Raw genomic sequence first — 12645 nt, 5'->3', positions numbered from 1 at the left:
GAAAAAATTCACGTGGCAAGCATACATGTAAAGAGGTATAATATTATTAAAAGGTTTCAAATTGAGCAGAAATGATCCCTTTTACAGTATTAATGCAAGTAAAAGCATACGCATTGGAACCAATAGCAAAGATCCCTAAGCGAAGCGAGGCAAATGAAGTGAAAGTTGGCAAATGAAGTGGAAGTTGGTTTACATGTGCAAACATGTGTGTGATATCTAGAAACTGTCAATTTTAATCTCAATGCTGAGAAAGGTATATACCTAATGGAATACATGGTAGATTTCAATGGAGAGACATCAAATAAAGATTTAGCCTATACTAAACATACATACGTCTTACAAATTGTCAATTGGATGGTAGCGTCGATTCCAGCAAATTAAATTACACCTGCAAACAATGAACAACCATGAAATTAAAAAATAATCTAAGGATAAAGAAGAATTAAATAAGTTAAAAACATGATCCATTAACGTATTTTCTTCTTTCTTCCTCTCATCAAGACATCACTAGTACACATTATTAATTATAGCTCTAAAATACTAAGTCCATGCCATGATAACATAGGGGTGATACCAAAATGCAACTAAAACAATTATCGAGCCCAATTAAATTTAATGCACTCAAGGTCAAATTTAGAACTGTTACTAGTGGTGATACATCGCTAATAACATTAAGAGCAATGCATAAACAAACATCCACAACAGGTGCACAAGAAGCACTAAAGCATTAAAGGTGAAAAAGTTGTAAAAAGAATAAATTTTGAACGTATTTGATAAGAGAAAAAAGTTAAAGAAAAGAAAATGAGAAAGAGATGTAAACTAACTTAAAATTATGCAAATTTTAAATATTATGTTTTTAATTTTTCAACTTTATCAAAAAAATAAAAAGATAGAAATAAAATTTACATTTTTATTTATTTTATATTTCTATCCTTTTCAATTAGTCATTTTCTGATTTTTTTCCAAGTGAAATTTACTACATGTATGCTTTGATTCAAGATTTAATCACATTAAAATATAGATAAAATTTTAAATATATATTATAAAATATAGAAATTATTTGTACCAATTATAAAACACTACATACCAATTGAAATCGGCTTGTCCAACACGACAACAACTACCATTAAATTAGATTAACATTGAATGGCTCGTAAGCATTAAAAAACCGGAAATAAGTAGTTAAATAAATTAAAACCACATAAAAGGGTTTTATATAATGTTTTGGGTTATTATATTACTTTTTATTTGTTTGGCCCAATTTTATGTTTATTTGTAGCCCAAATACACTGATTTTTGCCAAATACAACGAACTTTCTTGAGCTTCTGTCAACTCAAGCCGTTGAGCAAAGATCTAACGACCCTAGCACAACAGGTGCACAATAAGCAGTAAAGCATTAAACTCCTATGGCACTAGGAGAACATCAAGATTAGACAAGCACAAAAACAGCAAACATCATACTTAGAAATAAAAATAGAAAGATTAAATTCCAAGGAAATGCATCATATTTTAACCTACTAACAAATATAGGTTCCCTTCCTTGCACACAAAGTTTCATCATACTTTTACATCATCCAAGACTTTGAAAAACTTAAAAGGTCAAAAAAAGTTCATATCACAGATTATACCATCAGAAGGTAAAAACTGGAAAGTGTGAACTCATTTAAATCAGCAGCAAATACAAAACTCAGCTAGTTACAATTTGAGATTAAGGCTTTTTGAACATGCTTGCCATAATTGCAAATGATACTGCTTCAAAATCAAACAAAAAATTGCATAGAAATTTTCATGCTTTATGCTAATGCAAGCTTCAAAGACCATAAAAGTAAAAAATATATCAATATATCACAGAGATTCATTTCAGAATAAAGTTGATGGGAATGTACAAGACAGAAACCAAATTGCCAAGATTAGTAAAAATCTTTATTCAATTTCTCTGTATTCTACTATTTCCATCTCGATACAACAACAAATCATATATATATTAAGTCATTTAAGTAGCAAAACAAAAACGAGAACATATACGAAAGATGAACAAAAAGCAAGTCTTTATGGTACACAAGAAGAAATAATCCAAAAAAGCGTACCCTTTATCTTTCCCTTCTTCCCCTTTCTCTTCTATTCAGTATCGGAAAGTAAATATGATGATGAAGTAGCAGGTGAAGTTGCTACAGCAGATTGTGAATTCCTCCACCAGTAATTTCTCTAACCAGGTTTCAATTCCCTGTTACAAAAATCGAAAAGCATCGAACCAATAAAATGAGAACCGAGAAGAAGATGGGTGAAATAGCTGAGTGAGGGTTTCGGCTTACCGATTAGTTGCAGCAAAGGAGTGCGACGGTGACGCAGCAGATGGTCAAGTCGACGGCGATGCAACAGATGGTCGGGTCCAGCGATGGAGAGATGGGTTTGGATTTGTTGAAAATTTAGGGTTAAAGGGAAATTTTAAAGGAAAATTTTAGGGGGAAAACTGATTTGGTGTTTTGGGGGAAAACCCTAAGGCTGTCAGGCATGAAAGAAATGAAATTTAACAAACTAAAACGACGCCATTTCGGCAAAAACATTTTGACCGTTTGCGGCGCTTTAGAAACGCGCTGCTAAAAGTTATCTATTGCAGCGTTTCTAAGAAAGCGCTGCTAATCTCCAACAAAAACGATGACATTTTCTTTAAGCATTAATGTTTTTTGTGGGGTTTTTTATATATTCAACTAAAACGACGTCATTTCCATAAACTTTAATTCTTTTTGCGTCGCTTTTTATAAACGCCACTAATCCCCTATCCAACTAAGACGACGCCGTTCTGTTAAACTATAAACTTTTTCGTGGCGTTAAAACGTCGCTAATCCCTTAAATATCCAACTAAAACGAAGTCGTTTTCTTTAAACTATACTATTTTTTGTGGCGTTTTTTGGAAAAATGCCACTAATCTCTTAATTTTTATATTTTATTTTAATTTGTTATAATTTGGTAGCTAAAATAATTAACTTATGATAGTCAATATTTAATAATATATCTATATTGCATGATAACTTTGAAATTTTATGTTCAAATTTCACTTATATAAATTAAGTGTAGAGGAATTAATTTGAATTGAATTCTTCATTCAATTAATTCTTTAGATTAATGATTTTAATTATTAATACTAATGATGATAAATGTTAATATGATGATAATTAGTTATAATTTAATCCTAATATTATGAATTAAAGTTTAAAAGATTTATCTCTTGCGATATATGGTACATACTAATCTTTTTTTTTTTACATTTTACGAAGTAGATAATTTTCAGTTTTATCTTTTAATTATGCTTAATATTTAATCCTTATTTTTTAATTTCTAATATAATTTGGGTTTTATGTGTTTATAATGTTATTAAGTAGATATAGTTACCTATCCATATCAAATTTTGTTACTTTTATTTATTTATTTATCAATTTTTTAAATTCTAATAATTATCAAAATTTCAAATGGTCTAGATTAAATATTTTAAATATAAAAAGCATTAATTGATTGTATAAAATTTCATCATTTAACAAATTTCACGTAAACCTTAAATCCTAAACCATTTAATATATATAAAGTTTATCTATTATCTCCGAAATAATTTAAACTATAATCAAATATAATTTTAATATATTAAGATTAATATTATCTCTTTTACAATTATATAAGAAATCGTTTAATATATAAATTAAAAATGATAATTAATCAAAACCCTAAACTTCTAACCCTTAATTGGTCTTTAAACGCTAAACCCTAAATTCAAGACCCTAAATCACAACACATATACCTTAGACTCTAACCCCTAAACCATAAACTCTTAACTATTAACCCCTAACCCCTAATCCTTATCCCCTAACCCCTAATTCTTAACCCCTAAATCTTAAACTCCAACTATTAAACCCTAAAGTACCCTAAACTACATAATTCATAACCCTTAAAATAGTAACTCCTAAACCTTAAACACTGAACCGTATACCCCTAATCATAAACACTAAACTATAATGATAATTAATTCAATATTTTAAAATTAATACTATCTCTTTTAAAATTATATAAGAAAACATTTAATATATAAATAAAAAACAATTAGTCATATACCAATAAACTTTAAAATTATTTTAAATAATAGTATTTTAATAAATATTTTCCTATGTTTTACTTTTAAAATTATTCTACGTGTCATTATTTTTTAAGAATTTAAATATTCAATTAAAATAGATTACACTTTTAGCGCGCTTCTTAAAAAGCCCTAATCTGACTTATAGTGGCGTTTTTCAAAAAAGCGCAGCAAAAGACCTATCTATAGCGGCGTTTTGCAGGAAGGCGCCGCTAAAGCAACTAAATTTAAAACAACGACGCTGTTGTGTTAAGTTTTTTGCAGCGCTTTTTTGCAGCGCTTTTTTGAAAAACGCCGTTATAAGTCAGCATTAGCGGCGTTTTTAAAAAGCGCCACTAAAGCCACTAAATCTCAACAGAAAACGACGACGTTGTGTTTATTGTTTTGCGGCGTTTTCTATAAAGCACCGCTGATGGTCAACCTATAGAGGCATTTTTTTTCTAAAAGCGTCGCTAATTGTCAACCTATAGCGGCATTTTTTTAAAAGCGCCGCTAATGCTCATTTTTTAGTGACATTTTTTTAGAAGTGCCGCTAATGCTTATTTTTAGTGGCGTTTTTATTAAAACGCCGCAAAAAATGCCGCTAAAAACCTGTTTTGCTGTAGTTCCAACCAAACATTTTAAGTGTTGTAGGTTATCCACATCATCGAGAACAACAAGAACCTTTTTATTAGATAATCTATGGTTAATTATGGAATTTCCTTCCTCAACATTGAAGAAATTAAAGCATTCCTCAAATAAGATTTGAGAAAGAAGTTGTTTCTGTAACGAAACAAGTCCACATTTGTTTGAAATTTCTCGAACATCAGCAAGAAAGCTTTTACCTTCAAAATGAGGTAACATTTGAGTGTAAGCAACTCTTGCAAGATTTGTTTTACGGATGCCACCCATTTCATAAATTCCGATAATGCGGACATCATCTTCACCAATGTCTATTTTCGCATACAGCTCCTCTAAGCATGAACTAATTCCAACCGAGTCATCATGGATGATTGGATATGTTTCACATAATTTTGCTGATATTTTTTTAACAATGTCTTCAATAAATTCAGTTTCATGCCTATAAACACAAACAAAAACAAAATTTGGTTTCTAAACAAGAAATTGACAGCTAATGGGCATGGATATAACATGTATTCTAAAATAGAAAAGAACATCATGTAAGCATTAAAAATAGAAAAGCAAGAAGATATGAAAGAATTACCTGTTATTTAAATGCCATCCCTTAATGTTGCGACTTGAGTCAAAGCATTTCGCTACCTTTGGACCTTATCTTTATCATATCTCTTTCCATGTTCCACAAAGGCTTCTTCAACTTTTCCTTTTTGTTTCCTTAAATCAGATGGATCACGTCATAGAAAACTGGTAACACTTTATAACCCTACAGGGGCGTAGCCAGGGGAGCTGGCATGGGCCCCGGCCCCCTCTAAAATGGAAAATTTTATTTTAGGCCCTTGAAATTTTTAAAAAATTTTAAATTAGTAAAGGTAAAATTGCACTTTGGCCCCCTAAAATTATAAAAACTCAATTTAATCCTTTGCAAATTATAAAAATATAAACTATAAAAAATTAAAATTTCATCCGGCCCCCCTAAAAAAATTTTCTGGCTTCGCCCCTGTAACCCTTGTCCTTTTTCTGCTTAACAATTTCACTAAGTTCGTCCAAGCACTAACCCAAAGAAGCATAAGATTTTGAAAATACGATTTCGGAGCACCATGATTGCTGAATGGCTTTAAACAGTTCTGGTGCGGTCTCTTCGCCGGCCTCCAACTTTAGGTCATCCCTGAAGGTAACAATCCCACTCTTTTTTAGAGCATCATGAGATGATCGGTGAACTTTTTGCGGGTATCTTCACCTCTAAAGCTCAAGAAAACATCATATTTCTTTCTAGAAATGGAAATAAACAATGTTGAGAATCTTTTAATGATTTTGTATTTTTTTTAAGCAAGTGGAAATATATACTACCTTTAAAACAAATATATATGTGAGAGAGATTCATGATATAAAACTAAAATAATTCTATACTCTTTCATATATTTTTATATTATTAATATTTTTACGGTCTAATCATTAAAGTCATTAATATAATTATATTTATTATGCATATAAATTTTAAATCAATTTAATATTTTATCATATCAATATAAAACATTATATATATTAATATTTATTAAACGGTGAAAAGTTTTTAAAAATGCAAATACTAACGAAAATAACGGTATTTTCCGTAATAATACCTATGAAACGTGTAGTGGTGGAAGTTTGATGACAAATGAAAATGATGTTCTTTCCCAGGAAGAATCCTTGAAGGTGAAGACAGAATTGGTTGCTTTGTCCACAAAATGGGGCTACTTTAATCATAGATTCTAAAGAAAAGTCTTGGACGGTTGTTTTAATTGTGGACTGAGATATGACTATAAAATTCTACCATACTATAAAATAGAATATGTTATAAAATATATTATAGAATTCATCTGCTTTTCTTTCTGGGCAAATTTTATAGAAGGTCCCTGTATTATAAAATTCATCTGCTTTTCATCACCTTCTTTTCTGTGTGGAAAAACGTTAAAATGTGACAATTTCCAATGGGCCCTTACCAAACATTTTTCAGACAACGTAATTCTCTAAAATTAAATTACTTACCAATGATAAGTGTAGAGGGGAGTGATAAAATTATTGCATTTTGAAAGGGAAAACATATATTCGAATCTTAGTGATAATATTATTATAATGAGTAGTCGAAACTCTAAATAAGAATAACAAAACAAACATGACAGATGATAGAAAAAATTAAAATTTATCACACACAATCTCTTAATTCTCAATCACTTAAAAATTGTAAGGATCTTTAATTACACTCAATTTAATGGATCCATTAATTATAATGATTATTAAAACATGCCACACATATATAGTTACTAGAAATAAACCCCGGGGCGTAAGTCGAGTTTTTGAAAACCAGAAAATAAGGTGGATCCGTATGCAGAAAGAATCTAGAAACAGTCATCAAGAAAGGGAAAGCAGATTAAAATTCCAACGAAACAGGCATTTCCTACCTTTTTTTTCTTCGAAAACAATCTCCATATTAATACCTATGGAAACGTGCAGTGGTGGAAGTTTGGTCACAACAATGGATTCTCAGCAATTTGAGTATACATTTCCTTTTTTATTGATTGCTCGTAGGGTGGAAGTTTGGGGTCATATATGAGCGATGATGTTCTATACGAAGAATGAATCCAAGGAGAAAGAGCAGTCTAGAATCACATTGTTGACTATTCTTTATGAAAGCAATGGAAGTCTGCAATATGAACTAGTTTTTGAAATTAGAAATGTTGAAAACATGACAAGAATGGTTTTTAATTATTTCTAAATTTGTGCAGCAGTTTAAATGATTTGTTAAAAATATGAATCATGATCATGAATCCACCTTTTCCTATGAACCCACCTATTAGCATAACACCACATGCCCACTTACAATGTTGAAGCGTCAAAATTTTATTCTTGATCTGTTATTAGTATTGAGATTTCCTTTTTTTCTTCTATGTTTGGTTGCAAAGAAATTAAGGGAAAAATGAAACTTGGATCTTGAATTCTAAACTTATTTTAGTCTTATCGAAAAAGGTAACTAATGATGTTATATTGGTAGGTAGGCTCATCGGAAAGGGTGAGGTCATGATCATGATTCATCGTCGACATTGTTGGATTTCTTCTTTTTAAAAAGGATTCAAATGTTGGTGATGCCATCATTAAAATTTTTATGTTGTGAATAAAAAAAAATTGGAGTAATTATAGATAAACCCCTAACTTTAGTCAAAAGTCAAAAAAATAGCGACATCAATAATTCGTTAGTGAATTAACGTAATTTTTAACAACAGTAACTATTTTAAACAATTATCTTAATTAGAGTGACTAAATTGGCACACCATCATCATTAATAAATTAATGTTTTAGTCAATATTTTTATTAAAAAAGTGGTTTGACTTCTTTTGAGAGATTGATGGTCAAATTTAAATAAACAAATAAGGAATAAGAGTCAAATTGACAAAAAAATATAATCATGGAAGACTAAATTTGTCATTATACCTAAAATTCTACTTAAAAGGCATTCATTTATGCCCTCCCTTCTCCTCAAGCAATGCTTCTTGACTTGAAAAACTTAAATTTGTCAGATTAAACCAAGGACATTATGCAAATGAATCTTTTAATTTTACCATTTTTTGAAAGATTATTTTTACCATTTAAACTAAAATAATTTTAAATTATTAGGTGAAGCTTTAGTAAATATATTTGTTACATAATTTTTTTGCTCATGTGTATCATAAATATATTTGTTCACATGGAAAAATCAAGGTAAAACAAAGAGGCGTAATTGTATCCATTTTAATAGAAAGCTTCATATGTTATTTGGATTTTAGAGTGAATATGGGATATATATATATTTGCTTCGTCAGCCCTATTTCCTTAAATAATGTTAAGAACCGTCTATTTTCCTAATTTTTTTAAAAATTAATATTTATTACTAATTTTACCAGTGTTTAATTATGTGGCAAACTTGACTAGTTGCAGTCTTATTCTTGTACAATATTTGTGTCCAAACTCAAATATTCTTGACAACGACGATGAGGTTACATTCTAGGATAGTATATCTGGTAATTAATGATTCTAAACTCCCACGTGGACCTTACATACACTTAGTAAAGATGTATAACACCTGAGGTTTTTGCTAGGTTAAGGTTTGCAACTCAACAGGTCAGACAAGCTTGGTTCGTTGGGGTGTCAACTCTACCGAAAGACACGTGTTAGATCTCCTATGGATGGTAGGTTTGCAATGTAGCTATAACAAATATACATACAATAAAAAATAAAGAATTCATCGAACACTACATGTTTCAATTATGTTAAAAAAGTAATAATAAAATGAATAAATTTCTAACTAGTATAAAAAGCTATGTGCAATAATTCATGTCACGAAAGAAATAATTGTTGTTCCAATAGGGTCGGAATCGTGTAAATTATTGTACTAAAAAATCACACAAAGTTCAATTCCCAGGGAAGAGAGGTGGATCACAAGGATCTCTTAAATACCAAGTCTTTCCTTAGTCAGAATATCCCTTCTATAGTAATTTAATAGCACAATTAAATACTACTATTATACCCTCAAATATTGAAAGAAAAATAGGATAAAAAAGAACACAAGAGTTTTAACGAGGTTCGGTAAATTATACCTACGTCCTCGGGCACTAACACCAGATGATAACTTTACTATCTTCAAAATATTACAAACAAATAGAATTCCTTAAGAATTCTCAAATGGGAGAAGAGAGAAAGATTGGTTGGGATGGTTGAAATGAAAAATGAAAAGGCCTATTTATAGTTGAAGTTCAGGGACTAACTTGCAAATGGCCTAAAAATTAGGGACCAAAATTGTAATTATCCCATTCAACTTTTCAACATTCGGTGCAACTTGCTTCACCTTTTTTAACAAGTTGCTTCCTACCTTTGTTGACTTTTCAACAATCTCCACCTTGAAGATTTGATTAGGATAATCACATCTTCACACACTTCCTTCAACTCCCCAAATTCGATAAAGTTATCTTTTGTAGTGCCTCCAAATGCGCTCTCGAGCGCCATACACCTGAAGGTGCTCAAATTCTCAGGATGTTAATCAAGTTCAAACAATGATTAAACTTGATTGTTGTTACCACTTTGGTCATCATATCTGCGGGATTATCTGCGGTCGGAATCTTCTGATGTAGAATTTTTCCTTTTTCAAAGACTTCCCGCACAAAGTGATATCTTACGTCGATATGCTTGGTTCTTGAATGATAGACTTGATTTTTCACTAAATGAATAGCGCTCTGACTGTCACAATATAGACTAATGTGACTTTGAACAACTCCCAAGTCTTTCAACAATCCATTAAGCCAAATAGCCTCCTTAATGACCTTCAGAATCGCCATATATTACGCCTCTGTAGTAGACACACCATCAGAGATCGTAAGGTAGACTTCCAACTCACTGGGCTTTCGCAAGAGTAAACAGATACCCCGTAGTTGAACGATGTTTATCTAAATCACCAGCAAAGTCGAATCAACATATCCAACTACAAACTGACTAAGTGCTTCATCCTGTTCAAAATTAAACCAACATCTACGGTTTTTCAAGATACCGTAGAATCCATTTCACACTTGCCAATGTCCTTTTCAGGATCATGCATATACCGCTCACAACTCCAACACTTGTGAAATGTCGGGCCAGACACACCATCGCATACATCAAACTCCCAACTACATTAGCATATGGGACTTTTTCCATATATTCTCTTTCTTATTCAGTTTTCGGAGATAATTGAGCAATAAGTTTCAAATGAGAAGCAAGTGGGGTACTTACATGTTTTGTGTTTTCATTTACACCAAAACATTGTAATACCTGTTTCAGATATTGCTTCTGATTCAAACAAAGCTTGCCTCTCTTTCTATCTCTACTTATCTCCATGCCGAGAATCTTCTTGGCCTCACCTAGATCTTTCATCTCGAACTCTTGATTCAACTGAGCCTTCAGCTTATCTATCTCTTTTTGGCTCTTCGAAGCGATTAACATATCATCAACATACAAGAGTAGATAAATGAAAGATCCGTCATGCAGCTTCTGCAAATGCACACAATTGTCATATTTGCTTCTTGTGTACTTCTGCCTTCTCATAAAGCTATCAAATCGCTTGTACCACTGCCTCGGGGATTGCTTCAATCCATATAGCGATTTGTTCAACTTACAAACCCAATTTCTACCACCAGATCTTTGTATCCTTCGGCCGAGTCATATAGATCTCTCTTCTAACTCACCATGCAAGAAAGCCGTCTTAACATCAAGTTGAGCTAGCTCCAAATTCAATTGTGCTACCAAGGCCAACAAAATTCGATGGAGGAATGCTTCACAACAGGGAAAATACATCATTGTAGTCAATTCCTCCTTCGAAGCGTAGCCTTTAGCTACCAATCTTGCCTTGTAGCGAATATCTTTCTTGCTAGGAGATCCATCTTTCTTTGTGAATACCCACTTGCATCCGATTGCCCTTTTACCTTTCGGTAATTGCGCCAACTCCCAAGTATTGTTCTTCCGGAGAGACTGCATTTCTTCATCCATGGCGCATTTCCATTTATCACTTTCTAAGCTTTGCATTGCTTCTTGATAAGTGATAGGAATATCATCATCAACAACAAGAAGGGCGTAGGCCACCATATCAGTAAATCGAGTAGGTTTACGAATTTCTCTCCGTGGCCTTGCAACTGCAACTGGTTCTGGTGTACTTAATGGTTCTTGGGTCAGAACCTCTTCAACCTCTAATTCCTCCATTGTGGCTGGAGAATTAGACTTATTAACTGGGTAAATCCCCATCTGCTCAAACTCCACCTGTTTTGGAGTACACTCCACCTGCTGTGGAGTATCGCTTGTCTGAATATTTTCATCTGCTACCTTTTTCAATGTGGCAAATTCATCAAAGGTAACATCTCTCGCTCTGAGATCATTTTCTTTGTGTCTAAGCACCAAAGACGAAATCCCTTCACCCGTAAGTGATTCCCATAAAGAGAGCTTTCTTTGCCCTCAGATCTAACTTTGACTCCTTCACATGGTAATATGCGGTGGATCCAAACACATGTAAGGAATCATAATCAGAGCGATTTTCCGCACCATACCTTCATAAGAGTTTTTCTTTCTAATGCAGATGATGGCAAACGATTAACAAGATGGCCAGGTATGTCACAAATTTTAGCCCAAAATTGCTTGCCCAACCCAAAGATTGGACAACATACATCGAACTTTCTCCAAGAATGTTCGATTCATACGCTCTGCCACTCCATTCTCATGTGGTGTATCCCTAACTGTGAAGTGTCGAACAATACCATACTCTTGGCACACATCAAGAACGGATCACTTTATATTCCTCCATTGTCCGTCCTAAGCCGCTTGATTTTCTTGCCATCGGTTTTCGATCATAGTTTTCCATTTAAGAAAAACTCCAAGCACTTCATCCTTAGTTTTCATGGCATACACCCAAACTCTTCTGGAAAAGTCATCAACAAAAGTAACAAAGTAGTGTTTTCCTCCCAACGAAAGTGTTTTGGAAGGCCCCACACATCTGAGTGAACATATTCCAAAATACCTTTTGTATTATGGATAGCGATCTTGAATTTCACTCTCTTTGCTTTCCCGAACACAATGCTCGCAAAATTTTAATTTGCAAGCCTTTGCACCTTTTAACAATCCTTGCTTTGCCAGAATTTGCAAGGATTTTTCGTTGGCATGTCCCAACTTCATATGCCACAACTGCATTGAGTCCAAGTCTTTGTTACTGGAAGCTGCAGCGACTGCTCCAATAACTGTACTACCTTGGTAGTAATACAAGTTATTTTTCCTGATGCCCTTCAATATCACAAGTGCGCCAGATGTCACTTTCAAAACCCCATCTCTCATAGTAACAACTGAACCATTGGATTCCAAGGCTCCCAATGAGATGAGATTTTTC

This window comes from Gossypium arboreum, chromosome 11, assembly GCF_025698485.1.
Source record: "Gossypium arboreum isolate Shixiya-1 chromosome 11, ASM2569848v2, whole genome shotgun sequence".
Classification (NCBI taxonomy): Eukaryota; Viridiplantae; Streptophyta; class Magnoliopsida; order Malvales; family Malvaceae; genus Gossypium; species Gossypium arboreum.
The sequence above is the reverse complement of the archived record's forward strand: the minus strand, read 5'-3'. Positions refer to the sequence as shown.